Source organism: Nycticebus coucang, chromosome 3, assembly GCF_027406575.1.
Source record: "Nycticebus coucang isolate mNycCou1 chromosome 3, mNycCou1.pri, whole genome shotgun sequence".
Classification (NCBI taxonomy): domain Eukaryota; kingdom Metazoa; phylum Chordata; class Mammalia; order Primates; family Lorisidae; genus Nycticebus; species Nycticebus coucang.
Window position 1 is genome coordinate 118,573,288 of NC_069782.1, and position 23,332 is coordinate 118,596,619.

The 23,332-nt window shown below is 40.8% G+C and overlaps 1 protein-coding gene and 1 pseudogene across 3 annotated transcripts in view; one reads left to right on the forward strand and one right to left on the reverse strand.

Moving 5' to 3' along the window:
• Positions 1 to 12,513, reverse strand: part of LIPA (lipase A, lysosomal acid type) — a 47,326-nt gene extending 34,813 nt beyond the window's left edge. Inside the window, exon 1 of one of the 3 annotated variants that reach the window (XM_053582571.1) lies at positions 12,495 to 12,513. The gene's annotated coding sequence lies outside the window, so the exon portion shown is untranslated. Of the gene's footprint in view, positions 1 to 1,398; positions 1,475 to 12,494 lie in introns of those variants that run through there. The other 2 variants (XM_053582570.1, XM_053582572.1) reach the window with 2 other exon arrangements.
• Positions 2,807 to 3,981, forward strand: LOC128580569 (cyclic AMP-dependent transcription factor ATF-2-like; annotated as a pseudogene).
• Positions 12,514 to 23,332: the final 10,819 nt, after the last annotated feature.

The window sequence follows — 23,332 nt, forward strand, 5'->3', positions numbered from 1 at the left end:
TAAAAAATTAGTTCTCAGGAGATCACAAAAGTGAACTGTCTTTTTTATGTTGAGGCAGTTCCTCCAGGAATTATTTCCCCAAGCAGTAGAGAACCTGAAATTCTAGATAGGAGTACATTTTATCTTGAGTGTGCATTGGCAAAGCAAGGCTGCTGCTTTTACTTAACAGTTTGTATTTCTTTATGATAACTGGAAAGGACTGTACAGACCCCAGCTATTTGTTATCACAAATGTGATCTCCCAAAGGTCCATTATTACTAGAGAATAAGAAGTAAACTGAAAAGGAAAAAAGTAAAGTTATAGCCACAACGAAAAATAATTAAGAATCTGGTGGGAGCTGCTTTCCAATCAGAGCTTTTCCCACAGACCCTGGATCAGTTGTTCAGAGGATGCTATTCGACTGGAAATGTCACCTGGGTAAGCGTTCCTTCCAACACAACGCCAAGTTCGTTTCTCAACAGAGAAGTCAAGATTCTCTCATGTCTTAAGGGAGAGATCATATGAGTAGTTCAAAGGAGGGGGAAAAAACACTTGGGGCCGGATTCAGGGTGCAGTGCCGGGCTCTCTCAGCACCTTTATCTCAGCTCTTTAGACTTTGTAACAGTCCGATTACGTGTTTGCCTGCCATCCCGTCACGCCAGCCCACAGGGCAGAGCCTGGGTCTGATTCAATTCTGTACCCCCAGGACACAGTGAAATGACACACACAATACAGATTTTGAAAAATGGGACAGGGATGGTCCAACAGTTCAGTAACAAAAGAAGACCCAAAGCAGCTTGTCGTTTGGCTTTCTAGTAACAATTGAGCTCTTGCCTTACGCCAGACACCGCAGGCAGCGCTCCCATCTTCTAAAGTATGTCAATTACTCCACCCATCCCACGGCAGTACCACAAAATTCACTTTTCAGGAAACTGGGGTTCGTCTAAGTGAAGCACTGGAAGCAAAGTGTCAACTGGCGAAACAGCAGTATCGCTGGGATTTTAACCAGAACCGATCCCCAGATCTGCTCTGGATCACAGCGTCAGAAGAGCTAGGAACTAGGCACTCCTGCTGTCCCCACACAGAGCTCTAGGCAGCTTCGCGGGCCAGGACGGCACCTGTCCGGGACAGCGGAGAGCGCCCAGGGCAAGGTGGGCAGCTCGAGAGAGCCCCCGCCTCCTGAGTGCGTGGGACATGCCTCGGGCCGCTGCCCACCCAACAGGCATCTACAGGTGCCCGGGGCAAGATCGCCGGGTCCAAAAGCCGAGGTCCGGCCGGCCGGCCTGCAGAGACGCGGGGCGCGGCGACCGAGCACCCAGAGCCGTGCGCTGCCCTCTCCGTGGCACCCGAGGGAGGAGGCCGGGCACCGGCTCCCACGCCGCACCCGCACCTGGACGCGCCGCAGGGGCCGGCACTCACCTGACAGCCGTCCTCCGGGGCCGCTGTCCGGAGTAGCAGTGACACTTCCCAAGAGATTGAGCGGCGGGGAGGGGCCCTGAGGATAGCCCGCCACCCCGCTCAGGCTACCCTCGCAGCCAACCAGCGCGGCGGGCCACCGGGAAGTGCCACGGAGGCCCCGCCCCTGCCCAGCGCTGGTTCCGCCCCGGCCCGGCTCTCCGGCTTCCAAGCTGGCCAGGGGCCCGGAGAAGCATGCGCCGTGGGCGGACCTAAGAGCGGCGGGGCCAGGCCGCCTCCTCCCCGGAACGGCAGGTCCCCAGCTCTACCCGCTATCAGCCGGCGCCTGGTCTCTTAGCAGACGCCTCCGGCTCCGCCCCCGGAGCTCCTGCACGGCTGGCACCCTCTGAGCCTGGCACAGAGCAATGTGGGCTCTATAAACAAATAAAAATAAATCTCATGCTCCATATAAAACGCTTAGCATTGTGCCTGACGCGAAACAACCTTTTGCATAATGCATTTTTATTATCAAATATTTAGGGGAAAGAAACGTAACAGTATTTAGTATGCACATCTTATTTATTAATCATTTCATTCAACAAAAATTTTACAGAGCACCTATTAAATCCCAGGCGTTAGTAAGAGAGTAGGGATGTAGAAACCAACCAAGCAAGGTCCTTGTGCTCTTGCTTACTTTCTAATGGAAGAGATATATCATGAAACACATGTAACACCTGGGGTGGTGTGAAGTGCTATGAAGGACACAGCAGCAGCAACAAAATTAAAGGATGATGAAGGAGGATGCTACGTTAAATACATGGTAGTCAGGAAAGGACTCTGGGATCAGTAACATCTGGTCATCTGAGCACAAACAGGAAGGAGGTGATTGAGAGCTGCGTGAATACTGAGGAAAGAGCGCTCTGGGGTTAAAATTGCAAGTGCAAGGGCCTTCTGGCAGTAATATTCCTAGTGGGTCTAGCCAGAACAGTGACATCTTTGTTGCTGAAACAGAATATACATGGTGGAAAATAGAAGGACATGAAGTCCTGGAAGGAGTTAATTGCCTTGGGGATCGCTTGTCATGGCTTGGACCAGGATGGTGATGGCAGTGAAGGTAGAGAAGAATAGTCAACTCTAGATATGTTCACATCTATCACACATCTAGATATGTTCCAATCCAGATACGTGGATGTGCTGGGAGGTTGGATATGGTTATGACAAGGAAAGCAGTGTCAAGGATGGCACTCATGAGTTTAGTAAAATGGAATTGTCATGAACCAAAATGGAGAAAGTACCTGGAAGAGCAGCTTGAGAGGGAAATCAAGAGTTTGTTCTGGAGTAGTTTGTAAACACCACTGTGCTTGGGGCTCCAGAGCAACCAAGAGGATCTTGAACTAATGACCTGGAAAGAGATACTAGATGGAAACTTGAGAAGTACTGCTTACTAGGTAAGAGCTAAGGCATTCCTGGCAGCAGAGTGATGAATGCTCATGGCCCACCAGCTAGAAAGTATTCTTGCCATGAGGAAGAGGGCATGATAAGTTGTTCAGCTTATGAAATTCAAGTTCCATGTGAATTCTGCCAGGCAATACAAGGACCTATGGAATATGAGTGATGACAAACCCTTTCTATGTACTGCACCTGGATGTGGCCAGCGTTTTACCAATGAGGCTCATTTGGCTGTCCATAAACATAAACATGAGATGACACTGAAATTTTGGTCCAGCACATAATGACAGTGTCATTGTGGCTGATCAGACCCCAACACCTATAAGATTCTTGAAAAACTGTGAAAAAGTGGGTTCGTTTAATAGTTGGCAAGTCCATTTGAGAATGAACTCAAGAAAGCTTCAGAAGATGACAAAAAAATGCCTGTAGATTTATCTCCTCTTGCAACACCCATCATAAGAAGCAAAACTGAGGCGCCTTCTGTTGTAGAAACAACTCACCATGATAGGCCTTTACCTCACCCAGACCCCTCAACCAGTGATGAAAAAGAAGTACCATTGGCACAAACTGCACAGCCCACATCAGCTAGCATTCATCCAGCATCATTACAGGTCCCTAAGGTGCTGCCTTCAAATTCTGATTCAAGTGTAATTATTCAACAAGCAGTCCCCTCACCAACTTCAAGTACTGTAATCACCCAGGCACTATCCTCTAACACGCCAATTGCTCCTGTACCAGGCCCATTTTCTCTTCTGTTATATCTCCTTAATGGACAAACCATGCCTGTTGCTATTCCTGCATCAATTACAAGTTCTAATGTGCATGTTCCAGCTGCAGTCCCATGTGTTCAACCAGTCACCATGGTGCCTCGTGTTCCAGGAATCCCAAGTCCTTCCTCCCCTCAACAGATACGTCAGAAGCAAAAATGAGATTAAAACCTGCTCTGACACAGCAACATCCTCCAGTTACTAATGGTGATACTGTCAAAGGTCATGGTAATGGATTGATTAGGACTCAGTCAGAGGCATCTCGACCACAGTCATCTCCACAGGCAGCCACATCCACTACAGAAACTCCAGCTTCTCCAGCTCACACAACTCCCCAGACCCAAAATACAAATGGTCATTGAAGAAGAGCAGCTAATGAAGATCCCGATGAAAACAGGAGAAAGTTGTTAGAATGAAATAGAGCAGCAGCTTCAATATGCTGACAAAAAAGGAAAGTCTGGGTTTTGTCTTTAGAGAAGAAAGCAGAAGATATTAAATGATCACCTGCAGAGTGAAGTCACCCTGCTGAGAAATGAAGTGGCACAGCTGGAACAGCTTCTTCCGGCTCATAAAGATTGCCCTGTAACCACCATGCAGAAGAGATCTGGCTATCATACTGCTGATAAAGATAATAGTTCAGAAGACATTTCCATGCCGAGGAGTCCACATACAGAAGCTATACAGCACATCCAATGGAGTCAGTTCCACTACCAAGGCTGAGGCCATCGTCCCTTCAGGCCTCACCTAGACGGCAGACCAGAGTCCAGAGTACAGAACCTGCACTCACAGATTGTCATGGCTCCTTCCTCCCAGGCACAGCCCTCAGGAAGTTGATTTTAAAAAAAGCAAGAAGGGGGAAACATCTTCCCCTATCTGGGTAAGGAAACTTGGTTGTATTCATTTTTATTTATTCATTAATTCATAGGTAACCTAGTTTACTTTGCCTGGGTTGCATTTGGGGCTGCATCACTTTCTACTTTGGGGATATGAGACAATATATTCAACCTACAATACACTCATTAGTGACTTCAAAGGGAAATCAAGGAAGGACCAGTTTCCATTTATGAAAAATCTGTAGTTGTAATTTTTTTTACTTGAAATTAAATTTGGCTCTAAAGTTAGTGTAGCAGCAGCTGATGATCAGACTGAACCATGGCTTTTAGTCTCTGATAAAGACTGATTTTGCTTTTTTAATAAATATTGTAAGATTTGTTACTTTTTCTGTGCTCATGTGTAAATGGTATTATAATTCATTGTGGTTTTAAAAAACAAGAGCTTGTTCTACAAATATTGATTTTGAAATGTCTGTTAGACACTTCTGATACCTTAAGCCATGTTAGGAAACAGAAACCACTCTAGGCATTCCAAGCAGAAAAAATGGTTACCCAGATAGTGGAATTGTGGGGAAGCCAAACAGGATTTGAACAGGCACCACAGAGATCACCAGCAACTGTGGGAAGAGCTGGGCCATTATGGGAGAAGGAAATATCACCAAAGACCAGAGATTGGACAATGGTCTCTGCCAGAGACATTGTCCAAAGCCAAAAGAGAGGAGCTAGAAGTGCCTGGACTTTGCTTTCCTTCCAGTGTTCCCCTAGTCACTTCTATGGGTCCAAGGCAGCCTAAAAGATGCAGCTTGCAGGAGTCAGACCTCTCCTCCCTCCACAGTACAGAGCAGCGTAAGGGAGGGCAGGAATGGATCTGCAGGCAAAAAGGCAAAGATCAGCAAAACATCAACATGAAGATATTGAGTTCTAGGCTACAGGTATAATTTGGGACTAAGCATGTTAGATACAATATTTAAAGCCAGGAGACTGGATGAGATCTCCTACAAAGTAAGCATAAATAACAAAGAACATACATAAAGATTCAAAAGATATTCAACATAAAATCCAAAGACAGCGAGGTTAGAGGAGAAATGAGTGTACTTGACACTAAGTGAAGAAAAATATTTCAAAAAAGAAGAAATGATCAGTCCAGGCAAGTGACAACATTAGCTTGAGTGAGGTTGGCACAGAGAAACAAGCCTCAGATTTAGCGGCCTTTCTATGTGTCAGACATTGTGCTAACCCCTTTACACAGGGTGTCTCATTCAATCCTAAAAACTACCTTCATAGCTTCATTTTAGAAGCAAGGAAACTAAAGCCTAGGAAAATTGAATATACTGCCCCATATCACAAAAGTAGAAAGTGATGCAGCCCCAAATGCAACCCAGGCAAAGTAAACCAGGTTACCTCTGAATTAATGAATAAATAAAAATAAATACAACCAAGTTTCCTTACCTAGATAAGGGAAGATGTTTCCCCCTTCTTGCTTTGAATCATTGCTATCCACAATGATTTATAGATGACTCGCACTATCACTGCATCAAACTTAATAATAAACAGAGAAGAGAAGGAGACTCCCTAAAAGGAAATGACATATATTTAGAAGTAGCATTGCAATAACAGTAAGCGTGCCATTGTACAATGTATGTATTTTATTTTATTTTTTTGCCATCTTTTTTTTTTTTTTTTTATTGTTGGGGATTCATTGAGGGTACAATAAGCCAGGTTACACTGATTGCAATTCTTAGGTAAAGTCCCTCTTGCAATCATGTCTTGCCCCCATAAAGTGTGACACACACCAAGGCCCCACCCCACTCACTCCTTCCCTCTCTCTGTTTCCCCCCCATAACCATAATTGTCATTAATTGTCCTCATATCAAAATTGAGCACGTAGGATTCATGCTTCTCCATTCTTGTGATGCTTTACTAAGAATAATGTCTTCCACGTCCATCCAGGTTAATACGAAGGATGTAAAGTCTCCATTTTTTTTAATGGCTGAATAGTATTCCATGGTATACATATACCACAGCTTGTTAATCCATTCCTGGGTTGGTGGGCATTTAGGCTGTTTCCACATTTTGGCGATTGTAAATTGAGCTGCAATGAACAGTCTAGTACAAGTGTCCTTATGATAAAAGGATTTTTTTCCTTCTGGGTAGATGCCCCGTAATGGGATTGCAGGATCAAATGGGAGGTCTAGCTTGAGTGCTTTGAGGTTTCTCCATACTTCCTTCCAGAAAGGTTGTACTAGTTTGCAGTCCCACCAGCAGTGTAAAAGTGTTCTCTTCTCTCCACATCCACGCCAGCATCTGCAGTTTTGAGATTTTGTGATGTGGGCCATTCTCACTGGGCTTAGATGATATCTCAGGGTTGTTTTGATTTGCATTTCTCTAATATATAGAGATGATGAACATTTTTTCATGTGTTTGTTAGCCATTCGTCTGTCATCTTTAGAGAAAGTTCTATTCATGTCTCTTGCCCATTGATATACGGGATTGTTGGCTTTTTTCATGTGGATTAATTTGAGTTCTCTATAGATCCTAGTTATCAAGCTTTTGTCTGATTGAAAATATGCAAATATCCTTTCCCATTGTGTAGGTTGTCTCTTTGCTTTGGTTATTGTCTCCTTAGCTGTACAGAAGCTTTTCAGTTTAATGAAGTCCCATTTGTTTATTTTTGTTGTTGTTGCAATTACCATGGCAGTCTTCTTCATGAAGTCTTTCCCCAGGCCAATATCTTCCAGTGTTTTTCCTGTGCTTTCTTGGAGGATTTTTATTGTTTCATGCCTTAAATTTAAGTCCTTTATCCATCTTGAATCAATTTTTGTGAGTGGGGAAAGGTGTGGGTCCAGTTTCAGTCTTTTACATGTAGACATCCAGTTCTCCCAACACCATTTATTGAATAGGGAGTCTTTCCCCCAAGGTATGTTCTTGTTTGGTTTATCAAAGATTAGGTGGTTGTAAAATGTTAGTTTCATTTCTTGGTTTTCAAATCGATTCCAAGTGTCTATGTCTCTGTTTTTGTGCCAGTACCATGCTGTCTTGAGTACTATGGCTTTGCAGTACAGACTAAAATCTGGTATGCTGATGCCCACAGCTTTATTTTTGTTACAGAGAACTGCCTTAGCTATACGGGTTTTTTTTCCGGTTCCATACAAAACGCAGAATAATTGTTTCCAAATTTTGAAAGTATGATGTTGGTATTTTGATAGGAATGGCATTGAATAGGTAGATTGCTTTGGGAAGTATAGACATTTTAACAATGTTGATTCTTCCCATCCATGAGCATGGTATGTTCTTCCATTTGTTAATATCCTCTGCTATTTCCTTTCTGACGATTTCATAGTTTTCTTTATACAGGTCCTTCACCTGCTTCGTTAGGTGTATTCCTAGGTATTTCATTTTCTTTGAAACTATGGTGAAGGGAGTTGTGTCCTTAATTAGCTTCTCATCTTGACTGTTATTGGTGTACACAAAGGCTACTGACTTGTGGACATTGGTTTTATATCCTGAAACATTACTGTATTTTTTGATGACTTCTAGGAGTCTTGTGGTTGAGCCTTTGGGGTTCTCTAAGTATAAGATCATGTCATCAGCAAAGAGGGAGAATTTGACCTCCTCTGCTCCCATTTGGATTCCCTTTATTTCCTTGTCTTGCCTAATTGTATTGGCTAGAACTTCCAGCACTACGTTGAATAGTAAAGGTGACAGAGGACAACCTTGTCTGGTTCCAGTTCTAAGAGGAAAAGCTTTCAGTTTTACTCCATTCAGTAAAATATTGGCTGTGGGTTTGTCATAGATAGCTTCAATCAGTTTTAGAAATGTGCCACCTATGCTTATACTCTTCAGTGTTCTAATTAGAAAAGGATGCTGGATTTTATCAAATGCTTTTTCTGCATCTATTGAGAGGATCATGTGATCTTTATTTTGCCTCTGTTAATATGGTGGATAACGTTTATAGACTTGAGTATGTTAAACCAAACTTGCATCCGTGGGATGAAACCTACTTGATCATGATGAATGATTTTTTTGATGATAAGCTGTAATCTATTGGCTAGGATTTTGTTGAGAATTTTTGCATCTGTATTCATGAGTGAGATTGGTCTGAAATTCTCCTTTTTGTTTGGGTCTTTTCCTGGTTTTGGTATCAGGGTGATGTTTGCTTCATAGAATGTGTTGGGGAAGATTCCTTCTTCCTCGATTTTTTGGAATAATTTCTGCAGTACAGGAATAAGCTCTTCCTTGAAGGTTTGATAGAATTCTGGAGTGAAGCCATCTGGACCTGGGCATTTTTTCGTTGGAAGATTTTTTATTGTTTCTTTGATCTCAGTGCTAGAAATTGGTCTGTTCAGGAGCTCTATTTCTTCCTGGCTGAGTCTAGGGAGAGGGTGTGATTCCAAATATTGATCGATTTCTTTCACATTGTCAAATTTCTGGGCGTACAGTTTCTGGTAGTATTCAGAGATGATCTCTTGTATCTCTGTGGGATCAATTGTTATTTCCTCTTTATCATTTCTGATTGAGGTTACTAGAGATTTTACTTTTCTATTCCTCGTTAGTCTGGCCAATGGTTTATCTATTTTATTTATTTTTTCAAAAAACCAACTCCTTGTTTCATTAATTTTCTGAATAATTCTTTTGTTTTCAATTTCATTGATCTCTGATTTGATTTTGGATATTTCTTTTCTTCTACTGAGTTTAGGCTTAGATTGTTCTTCTTTTTCCAATTCCATAAGATCTCTTGTGAGATTGTTGATGTGCTCTCTTTCTGTTTTTCGAATGTAGACATCTAAAGCAATAAATTTTCCTCTCAAAACTGCTTTTGCAGTATGCCACAGGTTTTGGTAACTTGTGTCATCATTGTTGTTATGCTCAAGGAAGTTAATGATATCCTGTTTTATTTCTTCCTTCACCCATCTGTTATTCAACAGAAGATTGTTTGATTTCCATGCCTTTGGGTGGGGTCAAGCATTTTTTTTAGAGTTGAGTTCCACCTTTAGTGCCTTATGGTCTGAGAAGATACAAGGTAAAATTTCAATTCTTTTGATTCTGTTGATATTTGTTCTGTGTCCCAGGATATGATCAATTTTGGAGAATGTTCCATGGGGTGATGAGAAGAATGTATATTCTTTATCTTTGGGATGGAGTGTTCTATATGCATCTATTAAGCACAGTTGTTCTAGGGTCTCATTTAAATCTTTTATATCCTTGTTTAATTTCTGTTTAGAGGATCTGTCCAGCTCTGTAAGAGGAGTGTTAAGGTCCCCTGTTATTATGGTATTATCAGATATCATATTGCTCAGACTGAGTAAGGTCTGTTTCAAGAATCTGGGAGCATTTAAATTGGGTGCATAGATATTTAGAATTGAAATATCTTCTTGTTGTATTTTTCCCTTGACCAATATAAAGTGACCATCTTTGTCTTTTTTGACTTTAGTTGCTTTAAATCCACATGTATCTGAAAATAAGATTGCCACTCCTCTTTTCTTCTCAATTCCATTTGCCTGAAAAATTGTCTTCCAACCCTTGACTCGGAGCTTTAATTTGTCTTTTGAAGCCAGGTGTGTTTCTTACAGACAGCAAATGGATGGCTTGTGTTTTTTAAGCCAGTCAACCAATCTATGTCTCTTCAGTGGGGAATTCAAGCCATTAACATTTATTGAGATAATTGATAAGTGTGGTAGTATTCTATTCATCTTATTTTGTGAGAGTCCATTGCTTAGTTTTATCTTTTGCATCAGTGTGGAGGTTAGGTTCTGTCCTTTAATTTCTGAGTTCTTACTTTGCTGCTGATCCATTGTGGTGGTCAGTGTGCAGAACAGGTTGAAGTATTTCCTGTAGAGCTGGTCTTGTTATGGCGAATTTCCTCAGTGTTTGTATATCCGTAATTGATTTGATTTCTTCATCAATTTTGAAGCTTAGCTTAGCAGGGTACAGAATTCTGGGCTGGAAATTGTTCCGTTTAAGTAGATTAAAGGTAGATGACCATTGTCTTCTTGCTTGGAAAGTTTCATTAGAGAAGTCTGCGGTCACTCTGATGGATTTGCCCCTGTAGGTCAACTGGCGCTTATTCCTGGCAGCTTGTAGAATCTTTTCTTTTGTCTTGACTTTGGACAGGTTTATCACGATGTGTCTTGGAGAAGCTCGGTTAGAGTTGAGGCGACCTGGGGTCCGATATCCCTCTGAAAGCAGTGTGTCAGAATCTTTGGTGGTGTTTGGGAAATTTTCTTTTATAATATTCTCTAGTATGGCTGCCATTCCTCTGGGGCATTCTTCTTCCCCTTCTGGAATTCCTATAACTCGTATGTTGGAATGCTTCATAAAGTCCCATAATTCTGACAGTGAACGTTCTGCTTTCTCTCTCTTCTTTTCTGCCTCTTTTACTATCTGAGTTATCTCAAGAACTTTGTCTTCTACCTCTGAAATTCTTTCTTCTGCATGGTCTAACCTGTTGCTGATACTTTCCATTGCATCTTTAAGTTCCCTGATTGACTGTTTCAGTTCCTTCAGCTCTGCTATATCCTTCTTATATTGTTCATATCGTTAATCTCTTATTTGATTCTGTTTTTGGATTTCCTTTTGGTTATTTTCCACTTTATTAGCAGTTTCCTTCATTGTCTCCATCATTTCTTTCATTGTTTTCAACATGTGTATTCTAAATTCCCGTTGTGTCATTCCTAACATTTCTTTATAGGTGGAATCCTCTGCAGTAGCTACCTCATGGTCCCTTGGTGGGGTTGTTCTGGACTGGTTCTTCATGTTGCCTGGAGTTTTCTGCTGATTCTTCCTCATGAGTGATTTCTTTTATCTGTTTCCTTGCCCTAATTTTCCTTTCACTTCCTCTTGCCCTTTAAGTTCTCGTGCCTGTGGACTAAGGGTTACAGGACCAGAAGGGTGAGAAGGTTGAAGAGCAAAAAAGGGATGAAAGAAAGGAGGACCGAGTGTTAAGAAAAAAAAAAAAAGAAAAATAGAGAAAGGAGAGGGGGTGGGTAAAAGGAATATTGACAAAAAGAAGAGAGGCACAGAAAGAGGGAGACAGAGCAATATAGGTGTACAGTAGGGTACTTTGATACAACCTTAAAAAAAAAACACCTTTTGGGGGTGTCCAGTTGGGTGGTTCCCTTGAGGTCAGCAGCTCTTTGCTAACCTGATCAGACACAGTACCCCACCTCCACCAAGTAGAGAGGAAGACAAAAATGCTATGAATCAAACCAAAACAAGCAAACAGAAAACTTTATGGGATAAAATTGACTGGAAAAACCAAATAATAGCGGTAGAAACAGTAACAAAAATGAAGTTCTAATTATTGAAATAGGCAGCAATGGAAAATTATAATTAAACTAGAAAAATTGAGAAAGAAAAAGGATCTGTATGGAAAAGGTTGAACTTAAAAAAACAAAACAACAGTCAACAACATCAAAATAAACAAAGAAAACAACCAAACCAAAAAAAAAACACAACCAAAAACAAAGCAGTATGTATATGTTACTGAATATTGTCTGGGCAACACGTGGTCTTCTGGGGTATGAGATGTTAATCACAGTTCTGATATGACTGGAGGCTGCTAGTTTCTCAAACCCCAGCAGGTAGACACCCTAAATCTCTCTTCAGCCCACTTAAAAGGCACTTTGAACTTGTTCACTTACTGAGCAGAAGCTTTCCCAGGGAAGTGCTTGTCGCTGGAATCACTGCTGAAGTGGCTATCCACTTACCCTGTGTGTCAAAACTGGTCTCCCTCTGCCCCCGAGGGTTAGGGCTGCAAGGCAGCTCAGACCCCACCCTTAGGCTACTTGGTAGCTGGGTTACCAGCTCCCACCCAATTCCAGCTCTGCGACCCTGAGGGCAGTGCTTGCCGGGGCAGATCTCTCACAATGTCTGCCTGTGACCCAGAGCCAAACACTATTAGCTCCGTCTGGCTCAGCGGCTCAGACTGGGGCCCTAGACAAAGGCCAAAGTTCTCCGCACTCCCGCTCAGGCTCTCCCCAAGGCAGTTCAGCTGAGTGCCAAGTCCAAAGACACTAAAACAGTTCACAGGTAAGGCCTTTCTGGTTTGCAGTCTCGCTGCTACTGAACTTACAGTTGCGGGCGGGTTTAGACAGATTGATCACACGCGACCACTTGCCGGTTTTCCACTGTTTTAGTCCTCCTCTTGGGGTCCAGAAGTCTCTCACTGACTCCCTGTATCTTCTCAGGGGTGATGATAGGCAGATCCCACCAGCCAGAGATGCCTGGAGTCCTATCTCCCCAGACTCACCGTGCCCAGATGCAAGGAAGCTGTTACTCGGCTGCCATCCTGCTCCGTCTCTCCAATGTATGTATTTTAAATGGGTTCAGGCAAGGGGAAGTTTTTTAAATTTATTGTTAGGGATTCATTGAGGGTACAAGAAACCAGATTACGCTGATTGTATTTGTTAGGTAAAGTCCCTCTTACAATCATGTCGGCAAGGGGAAGTTTTTAAAAGACAAAATGAGGAAGATTACATAAGTTGTTTTGAATCAATTCTTGGTTACAAAGATTAATAACAAGGTGGCATGAGACCAAGGTTGGACAGGCAGCTGCTGGACAAATGTCCTTGCAAGCATTTTCTGCATAAGGTTATAGTGGTCTTTGTGCAAAGTTATACATTTTGCAGTCTTTTGTGATAATTCTTGCTATAAGGCACACATGCATGAGAATCCTCCCTTGATGGCCTCCCTTGGATCCATCTGTCAGAGTTTTAGCACAAGTGATCACATTTTGTTTTTGACAACTTTTTACAAATATAAAGAGAAAGTTATATGAAGAAAGTAGTAAAAATGGGGTGTGTGTGTGAGCGTGTACATGTGCACACAAGTGTTTGAGGTGGGTACTTTATAAGCCAGACTTGTGGATTTAAGACAGAAACAACAATACTGGTAGCAGTTCTGCTTCCAACCAAGATGGAGTCACAATGACCAGATTTACTCTCCCACCTTAAACAACGAGCGGGAAAAGGGTATGAAGCAATGGTTTCAGACCCTGGCCAATTAGTACAGGAGAGCAATCCCTAAGAAGAAGAAAACAAATGAAATGAGCCCTGCAATGCCTCAGATAACTTCTGCCTGGAGAGAATTTCCAGGCTGCAGTTCGGGAAGGAGAAACTCAAGCAAACTCTAGCAATTTCTCTGAATGGAGGAGACAGATGAGAATTTAAGAAGGCTAAGGTGGTAGAGTTTCAAGGCAGAGTACAGGAGCAGAGAGAACCAAAGAAGGCTTCCTCAAGTTTTCAATTAAGGATTGGTCAGAGCTTCCATGTGAAGAAACTGTGCCATGCTAGACCAGGGAAAGAACCATCGCGAGATGGTAAAATCTTTAAGGCTCACACAGAACCTGGAATTGTTCAGAATGCCTGCAGCCACAGTGGGAAAATCTTGCAATATACAAGGCACTTGGCAGAAGATTCATAAAATCATTTATTACCTCAGTATTGGAGCAAAATTAGCTCTTGAGTAAGGTTACTTAAAATAACAGTACTGAAATTAAACCCTCAATTAATTTTTCACCAAGTGCTGTGACAATTCAATACTCTATGTTATATTATTCTAGAAGAATTGGATAGCTACTGCAAAACAATAAACCTAGACCCTTATCTCACATATTATAGAAAAAATTAACTCAAATGGGACATACACACAAATTTGAGAGTTAAAATTATAGAACTTCCTGGGGAAAAACACAAGAGGAAATCTTAGGGAACTAAGTTTTGTCAAAGATTTTTTAAAATATAACATAAAATACACAACCTATAACAAAAGAAAGAGCAATCAAGGGTGGTGGCACAATCCTGTGTCTCAGCTACTTGGGAGAGTCCCTTGAGCCCAAGATTTGAAGGCCAGCCTGGACAAGAGTGAGATCCTATCTCTAAAACCAATGAAAAGATAAAAATTGTAAGAAAAAAATCAACACATTGAACTTCTTCAAAGTAAAAAACTTGCTCTTCCAAAGATATTTTACAACCACAGTGAGATACCACTTTATGCCCTTTGAGATGACTATAATAAAAAAGACGGATAATAACAACTGGTGGTAAGGTTGTGGAGAAATCTGAACCCTCATGCCCTGCTGGTGGGAATGAAAGTGGTATGGTCACTTTGGAAAACTGTGTGGTGGCTAAACCCTAAATGTAGGGTCGTCATATGGCCCAGCAACTGCACTTCCAAATGTATACTTAAAAGAAATAACTTATGTCCACATAAAAACTTGGGTACAAGTGTTCATAGGAGCATTACTCAAATAGCAAAACAGTGGAAACAACCCAATGGCCATCAACAGAAGAATGGATAAGGAAAATGTGATGTGTCCAAACAATGAAATATTATTCTATAATTTTTAAAATGAAATACTGATATAAGCTACAATTCGAATGAGTCTTGAGAACATTATACTAAGTGAAAAGATAGTCACAAAAGACCATTTCATTTATATGAAATGTCCAAAATAGGCAAATCTATGAAGCAGGAAAGTAGATAAGTTATTGCCGAGGGATGGTGGCAGGTGTAGGGAGAAAGTGGGTTTATGGCTAAAAGGTAGAGAGTAAAAGGAAGAGTTGGGGTGAAGAAAATTTTCTAAAATTAGTTGTGATAGTGGTTGACACTATATATATTGAATTGCTCACTTTAAATGGGTTCAATCTCAATAAGCTGTTTTTTAAAAGTTTATAAAATGGTAAAATATGCTCCCTATAATTTAATAAGACTGAAAACCCATCACGAATGGGCAGAATGTTTGAACAGAAACTTCACCAAAGAAGATATATAAATGAAAATAAACATGTGAAAATGGACTCAACATATTAATCATCAGGAAAACGCAAATGAAAACCAACAGATACCACTATCTCACCCACCACAATGGCTAAAATTAAAAGTATTGGTGAGGATATGAAGCAGCTGAAGAACCCATACATTTGCTGATGAAAATGTAAAATGGTGCAGCCCCTGTAGAGGAAAGGTTATAAATATATCTACCCTATGACTAACTATCCTATTAAGTATTTGCCCAAGAGAAATGAAAGTATTTGTATACAAAATGTTCATAGCTGCTTTATTTGCAATAGCCCAAACTAGAAATAACACAAATGCCCAGCAACAGGTAAATGGATAAAAAAAAAATTGTGGTATAAGCCTACAATGGACTATTACTCTGCAATAAAAAAATAATGAGCTAGTAATGCACACAGCAACATGAATGACTCTTAATTATGCAGAGAGAAAGAACACAGAAAAAACTAGTACATGTACAATATTATTTACATAAAAATCTAAAAATTATAAATTAGCCCACAGTGACAGATCAGTGGTTGCCTAAGGAAGGTTTTTCATTTTTGAGGGGGAGGAGGTTGGATTACAAAGGGGCATGAGGAAACCCATGGAGGGAATGGCTCTGTTTATTATCTTCATTGTGGTGATGGTTCACGTGTATATACATATGTCAAGAACCATCACAACATACACTCTAAATATGTATCCCACCGTCAATCTTTAAGTTTAACCTCATCAATCATACTTTAATAACCTTGTTCCAAACATACTAATAGTTCCCATTTATTGAGCCCTTACCATGTGCCAGGTATAACACTAAGTATCTTACATTCACTATCATGAAGAACTGAATCAAGAACCACCCGGAGTTGTTTTTCCCCTTTTGCTAATGAGGGCATAGAGGCTCGAGTCATGATTATAGTATAAATTCAAATAGCCAGATGCCAGATATCCAGCTATTATTCATTACCTAAGAAATTTAACCCATTTCTTTCTTTTTTTTTTATTATTATTTTTTTTTTATTGTTGGGGATTCATTGAGGGTACAATAAGCCAGGTTACACTGATTGCAATTCTTAGGTAAAGTCCCTCTTGCAATCATGTCTTGCCCCCATAAAGTGTGACACGCACCAAGGCCCCACCCACCTCCCTCCTTCTCTCTTTCTGTTTCCCCCCCATAACCATAATTGTCATTAATTGTCCTCATATCAAAATTGAGTACATAGGACTCATGCTTCTCCATTTTTGTGATGCTTTACTAAGAATAATGTCTTCCACTTCCATCCAGGTTAATACGAAGGATGTAAAGTCTCCAATTTTTTTAATGGCTGAATAGTATTCCATGGTATACATATACCACAGCTTGTTAATCCATTCCTGGGTTGGTGGGCATTTAGGCTGTTTCCACATTTTGGCGATTGTAAATTGAGCTGCAATGAACAGTCTAGTACAAGTGTCCTTATGATAAAAGGACTTTTTTCCTTCTGGGTAGATGCCCAGTAATGGGATTGCAGGATCAAATGGGAGGTCTAGCTTGAGTGCTTTGAGGTTTCTCCATACTTCCTTCCAGAAGGGTTGTACTAGTTTGCAGTCCCACCAGCAGTGTAAAAGTGTTCCCTTCTCTCCACATCCACACCAGCATCTGCCGTTTTGAGATTTTGTGATGTGGGCCATTCTCACTGGGCTTAGATGATATCTCAGGGTTGTTTTGATTTGCATTTCTCTAATATATAGAGATGATGAACATTTTTTCATGTGTTTGTTAGCCATTCGTCTGTCATCTTTAGAGAAAGTTCTATTCATGTCTCTTGCCCATTGATATACGAGATTGTTGGCTTTTTTCATGTGGATTAATTTGAGTTCTCTATAGATCCTAGTTATCAAGCTTTTGTCTGATTGAAAATATGCAAATATCCTTTCCCATTGTGTAGGTTGTCTCTTTGCTTTGGTTATTGTCTCCTTAGCTGTACAGAAGCTTTTCAGTTTAATAAAGTCCCATTTGTTTATTTTTGTTGTTGTTGCAATTGCCATGGCAGTCTTCTTCATGAAGTCTTTCCCCAGGCCAATATCTTCCAGTGTTTTTCCTGTGCTTTCTTGGAGGATTTTTATCGTTTCATGCCTTAAGTTTAAGTCCTTTATCCATCTTGAATCAATTTTTGTGAGTGAGGAAAGGTGTGGGTCCAGTTTCAGTCTTTTACATGTAGACATCCAGTTCTCCCAACACCATTTATTGAATAGGGAGTCTTTCCCCCAAGGTATGTTCTTGTTTGGTTTATCAAAGATTAGGTGGTTGTAAAATGTTAGTTTCATTTCTTGGTTTTCAAATCGATTCCAAGTGTCTATGTCTCTGTTTTTGTGCCAGTACCATGCTGTCTTGACCACTATGGCTTTGTAGTACAGACTAAAATCTGGTATGCTGATGCCCCCAGCTTTATTTTTGTTACAGAGAACTGCCTTAGCTATACGGGTTTTTTTCCAGTTCCATACAAAACGCAGAATCATTTTTTCCAAATCTTGAAAGTATGATGTTGGTATTTTGATAGGAATGGTATTGAATAGGTAGATTGCTTTGGGAAGTATAGACATTTTAACAATGTTGATTCTTCCCATCCATGAGCATGGTATGTTCTTCCATTTGTTAATATCCTCTGCTATTTCCTTTCTGACGATTTCATAGTTTTCTTTATAGAGGTCCTTCACCTCCTTCGTTAGGTATATTCCTAGGTATTTCATTTTCTTTGAAACTATGGTGAAGGGAGTTGTGTCCTTAATTAGCTTCTCATCTTGACTGTTATTGGTGTACACAAAGGCTACTGACTTGTGGACATTGGTTTTATATCCTGAAACATTACTGTATTTTTTGATGACTTCTAGGAGTCTTGTGGTTGAGCCTTTGGGGTTCTCTAAGTATAAGATCATGTCATCAGCAAAGAGGGAGAATTTGACCTCCTCTGCTCCCATTTGGATTCCCTTGATTTCCTTGTCTTGCCTAATTGTATTGGCTAGAACTTCCAGCACTACGTTGAATAGTAAAGGTGACAGAGGACAACCTTGTCTGGTTCCAGTTCTAAGAGGAAAAGCTTTCAGTTTTACTCCATTCAGTAAAATATTGGCTGTGGGTTTGTCATAGATAGCTTCAATCAGTTTCAGAAATGTGCCACCTATGCCTATACTCTTCAGTGTTCTAATTAGAAAAGGATGCTGGATTTTATCAAATGCTTTTTCTGCATCTATTGGGAGGATCATGTGATCTTTATTTTGCCTCTGTTAATATGGTGGATAACGTTTATAGACTTGCGTATGTTAAACCAGCCTTGCATCCCTGGAATGAAACCTACTTCATCATGATGAATGACTTTTTTGATGATAAGCTGTAATCTATTGGCTAGGATTTTGTTGAGAATTTTTGCATCTATATTCATGAGTGAGATTGGTCTGAAATTCTCCTTTTTATTTGGGTCTTTTCCTGGTTTTGATATCAGGGTGATGTTTGCTTCATAGAATGTGTTGGGGAAGATTCCTTCTTCCTCAATTTTTTGGAATAATTTCTGCAGTACAGGAAGAAGCTCTTCCTTGAAGGTTTGATAGAATTCTGCAGTGCAGCCATCTGGACCTGGGCGTTTTTTCGTTGGAAGATTTTTTATTGTTTCTTTGATCTCAGTGCTTGAAATTGGTCTGTTCAGGAGCTCTATTTCTTCCTGGCTGAGTCTAGGGAGAGGGTGTGATTCCAAATATTGATCCATTTTTTTCACATTGTCAAATTTCTGGGCATAGAGTTTCTGGTAGTATTCAGAGATGATCTCTTGTATCTCTGTGGGATCAGTTATTATTTCCCCTTTATCATTTCTGATTGAGGTTACTAGAGATTTTACTTTTCTATTCCTCATTAGTCGGGATGGTTTATCTATTTTATTTATTTTTTCAAAAAACCAACTCCTTGTTTCATTAATTTTCTGAATGATTCTTTTGTTTTCAATTTCATTGATCTCTGATTTGATTTTGGATATTTCTTTTCTTCTACTGAGTTTAGGCTTAGATTGTTCTTCTTTTTCCAATTCCATAAGATCTCTTGTGAGATTGTTGATGTGCTCTCTTTCTGTTTTTTGAATGTAGGCATCTAAAGCGATAAATTTTCCTCTCAAAACTGCTTTTGCAGTATCCCACAGGTTTTGGTAGCTTGTGTCTTCATTGTTGTTATGCTCAAGGAGTTAATGATTTCCTGTTTTATTTCTTCCTTCACCCATCTGTTATTCAACAGAAGATTTTTTTTTTTTTTTTTAAAGGTAACTTCTTTTTTCTTTTTTTTTTTTTAAAGAGATTTTATTTATTTATTTTTTGCAGTTTTTGGCCAGGGCTGGGTTTGAACCCGCCACCTCTGGCATATGGGGCTGGCGCCCTACTCCTTGAGCCACAGGAGCCACCCTCAACAGAAGATTTTTTAGTTTCCATGCCTTTGGGTGGGGTCGAGAATTTTTGTTAGAGTTGAGTTCCACCTTTAGTGCCTTATGGTCTGAGAAGATACAAGGTAAAATTTTAATTCTTTTGATTCTGTTGATATTTGTTTTGTGTCCCAGGATATGATCAATTTTGGAGAATGTTCCATGGGGTGATGAGAAGAATGTATATTCTTTATCTTTGGGATGGAGTGTTCTATATGCGTCCATCAAGCACAGTTGTTCTAGGGTCTCATTTAAGTCTCTTATATCCTTGTTTAATTTCTGTTTAGAGGATCTGTCCAGCTCTGTAAGAGGAGTGTTAAGGTCCCCTGTTATTATGGTATTATCAGGTATCATATTGCTCAGACCGAGTAAGGTCTGTTTCAAGAATCTGGGAGCATTTAAATTGGGTGCATAGATATTTAGAATTGAAATGTCTTCTTGTATTTTTCCCTTGCCCAATATAAAGTGACCTTCTTTGTCTTTTTTGACTTTAGTTGCTTTAAATCCACATGTATCTGAAAATAAGATTGCCACTCCTCTTTTCTTCTGAATTCCATTTGCCTGAAAAATTGTCTTCCAACCCTTGACTCGGAGCTTTAATTTGTCTTTTGAAGCCAGGTGTGTTTCTTGCAGACAGCAAATGGATGGCTCGTGTTTTTTAATCCAGTCAACCAATCTATGTCTCTTCAGTGGGGAATTCAAGCCATTAACATTTATTGAGATAATTGATAAGTGTGGTAGTATTGTATTCGTCTTATTTTGTGAGAGTCCATTGCTTAGTTTTATCTTTTGCATCAGTGTGGAGGTTAGGTTCTGTCCTTTAATTTCTGAGTTCTTACTTTGCTGCTGGTCCATTGTGGTGGTCAGTGTGCAGAACAGGTTGAAGTATTTCCTGTAGAGCTGGTCTTGTTGTGGCGAATTTCCTCAATGTTTGTATATCCGTAAATGATTTGATTTCTCCGTCAATTTTGAAGCTTAGCTTAGCAGGGTACAAAATTCTGGGCTGGAAATTGTTCTGTTTAAGTAGATTAAAGGTAGATGACCATTGTCTTCTTGCTTGGAAAGTTTCATTAGAGAAGTCTGCGGTCACTCTGATGGATTTGTCCCTGTAGGTCAACTGGCGCTTATTCCTGGCAGCTTGCAGAATCTTTTGTTTTGTCTTGACTTTGGACAGGTTCATCACAATGTGTGTTGGAGAAGCTCGGTTAGAGTTGAGGCGACCTGGGGTCCGATATCCCTCTGAAAGCAGTGTGTCAGAATCTTTGGTGATATTTGGGAAATTTTCTTTTATAATATTCTCTAGTATGGCTGCCATTCCTCTGGGGCATTCTTCTTCCCCTTCTGGAATTCCTATAACTCGTATGTTGGAACGCTTCATAAAGTCCCATAATTCTGACAGTGAACGCTCTGCTTTCTCTCTCTTCTTTTCTGCCTCTTTTACTATCTGAGTTATCTCAAAAACTTTGTCTTCTACCTCTGAAATTCTTTCTTCTGCATGGTCTAACCTGTTGCTGATACTTTCCATTGCATCTTTAAGTTCCCTGATTGACTGTTTCATTTCCTTCAGCTCTGCTATATCCTTTTTATATTCTTCATATCGTTCATCTCTGATTGGATTCTGTTTTTGGATGTCCTTTTGGTTATTTTACACTTTATTAGCAGTTTCCTTCATTGTTTCCATCATTTCTTTCATTGTTTTCAACATGTGTATTCTAAATTCCCTTTTTGTCATTCCTAACATTTCTGTATAGGTGGAATCCTCTGCAGTAGCTACCTCATGGTCCCTTGGTGGGGTTGTTCTGGACTGGTTCTTCATGTTGCCTGGAGTTTTCTGCTGATTCTTCCTCATGGGTGATTTCTTTTATCTGTTTCCTTGCCCTAATTTTCCTTTCACTTCCTCTTGTCCTTTAAGTTCTCGTGCCTGTGGACTAAGGGTTACAGGACCAGAAGGGTGAGAAGGTTGAGGAGCAAAAATGGGATGAAAGAAAGGAGGACCGAGTGATAAGGAAAAAAAAAGAAAAGTAGAGAAAGGAGAGGGGGTGGGTAAAAGGAATATTGACAAAAAGAAGAGAGGCACAGAAAGAGGGAGACAGAGCAATATAGGTGTACAGTAGGGTACTTTGATACAACCTTAAAAAAAAAAATCACCTTCTGGGGTTTCCCTGTTGGGTGGTTCCCTTGAGGTCAGCAGCTCTTTGCTAACCTGATCAGACACAGTACCCCACCTCCACCAAGTAGAGAGGAAAGACAAAAATGCTATAAATCAAACCAAAACAAGCAAACAGAAAACTTTACAGGAGAAAATTGGCTGGAAAAACCAAATAATAGTGGTAGAAACACTAACAAAAATGAAGTTCTAATTATTGAAATAGGCAGCAATGGGAAATTATAATTAAACTAGAAAAATTGAGAAAGAAAAAGGATCTGTATGGAAAAGGTTGAATTTTAAAAACAAAACAACAATCCACAACATCAAAATAAACAAAAAAAACAACCAAACCAAAAAAAAAAACACAACCAAAAACAAAGTAGTATGTATATGTTATTGAATATTGTCTGGGCAACACGTGGTCTTCTGGGGTATGAGATGTTAATCACAGTTCTGATACAACTGGAGGCTGCTACTTTCTCAAACCCCAGCAGGTAGACACCCTAAATCTCTCTTCAGCCCACTTAAAAGGCACTTTGAACTTGTAAACTTGCTGAGCAGAAGCTTTCCCAGAGAAGTGCTTGTTGCTGGAATCACTGCTGAAGTGGCTATCCACTTACCCTGTGTGTCAAAACTGGTCTCCCTCTGCCCCCGAGGGTTAGGGCTGCAAGGCAGCTCAGACCCCGCCCTTAGGCTACTTGGTAGCTGGGTTACCAGTTCCCACCCAATTCTAGCTCTGCGACCCTGAGGGCGGAGCTTGCCGGGGCAGATCGCTCACAATGTCTGCCTGTGACCCAGAGCCAAACACTATTAGCTCTGTCTGGCTCAGCGGCTCAGACTCGGTCCCTAGACAAAGGCCAAAGTTCTCCGCACTCCCGCTCAGGCTCTCCCCAAGGCAGTTCAGCTGAGTGCCAAGTCCAAAGACACCAAAACAGTTCACAGGTAAGGCCTTTCTGGTTTGCAGTCTCGCTGCTACTGAACTTACAGTTGCGGGCGGGTTTAGACAGATTGATCACACGCGACCACTTGCCGGTTTTCCACTGTTTTAGTCCTCCTCTTGGGGTCCAGAAGTCTCTCGCTGACTCCCTGTATCCTCTCAGGGGTGATAATAGGCAGATCCCACCAGCCAGAGATGCCTGGAGTCCTATATCCCCAGACTCACGGTGCCCAGATGCAAGGAAGCTGTTGCTTGGCTGCCATCTTGCTCCACCTCCAATTTAACCCATTTCTACTCATCTCTTATTTTGAGTGGCAGGCACTCTCCTGGGTGTTGGGGATTCAGAGCAGAATAAGCCATATCTGGTTCCTGGCCCTCAGAAGACAGCACTAGACAGGGAGATGGGGAACATAGGAAAGCCCAGCCCTCCTGGCCTTGGGTAAGTGTGGAAGAAGATAGGCTGAACTTTCTTCAGCCATTGTCTCATGCTTGTAATTTAGCACTCTGGGAGGCCAAGGCAGGTGAATTGCTTGAGTTCAGGAGTTCGAGACCAGCCTGAGCAAGAGCAAGATCCAGTCTCTACTAAACATAGAAAACTAACTGGACATAGT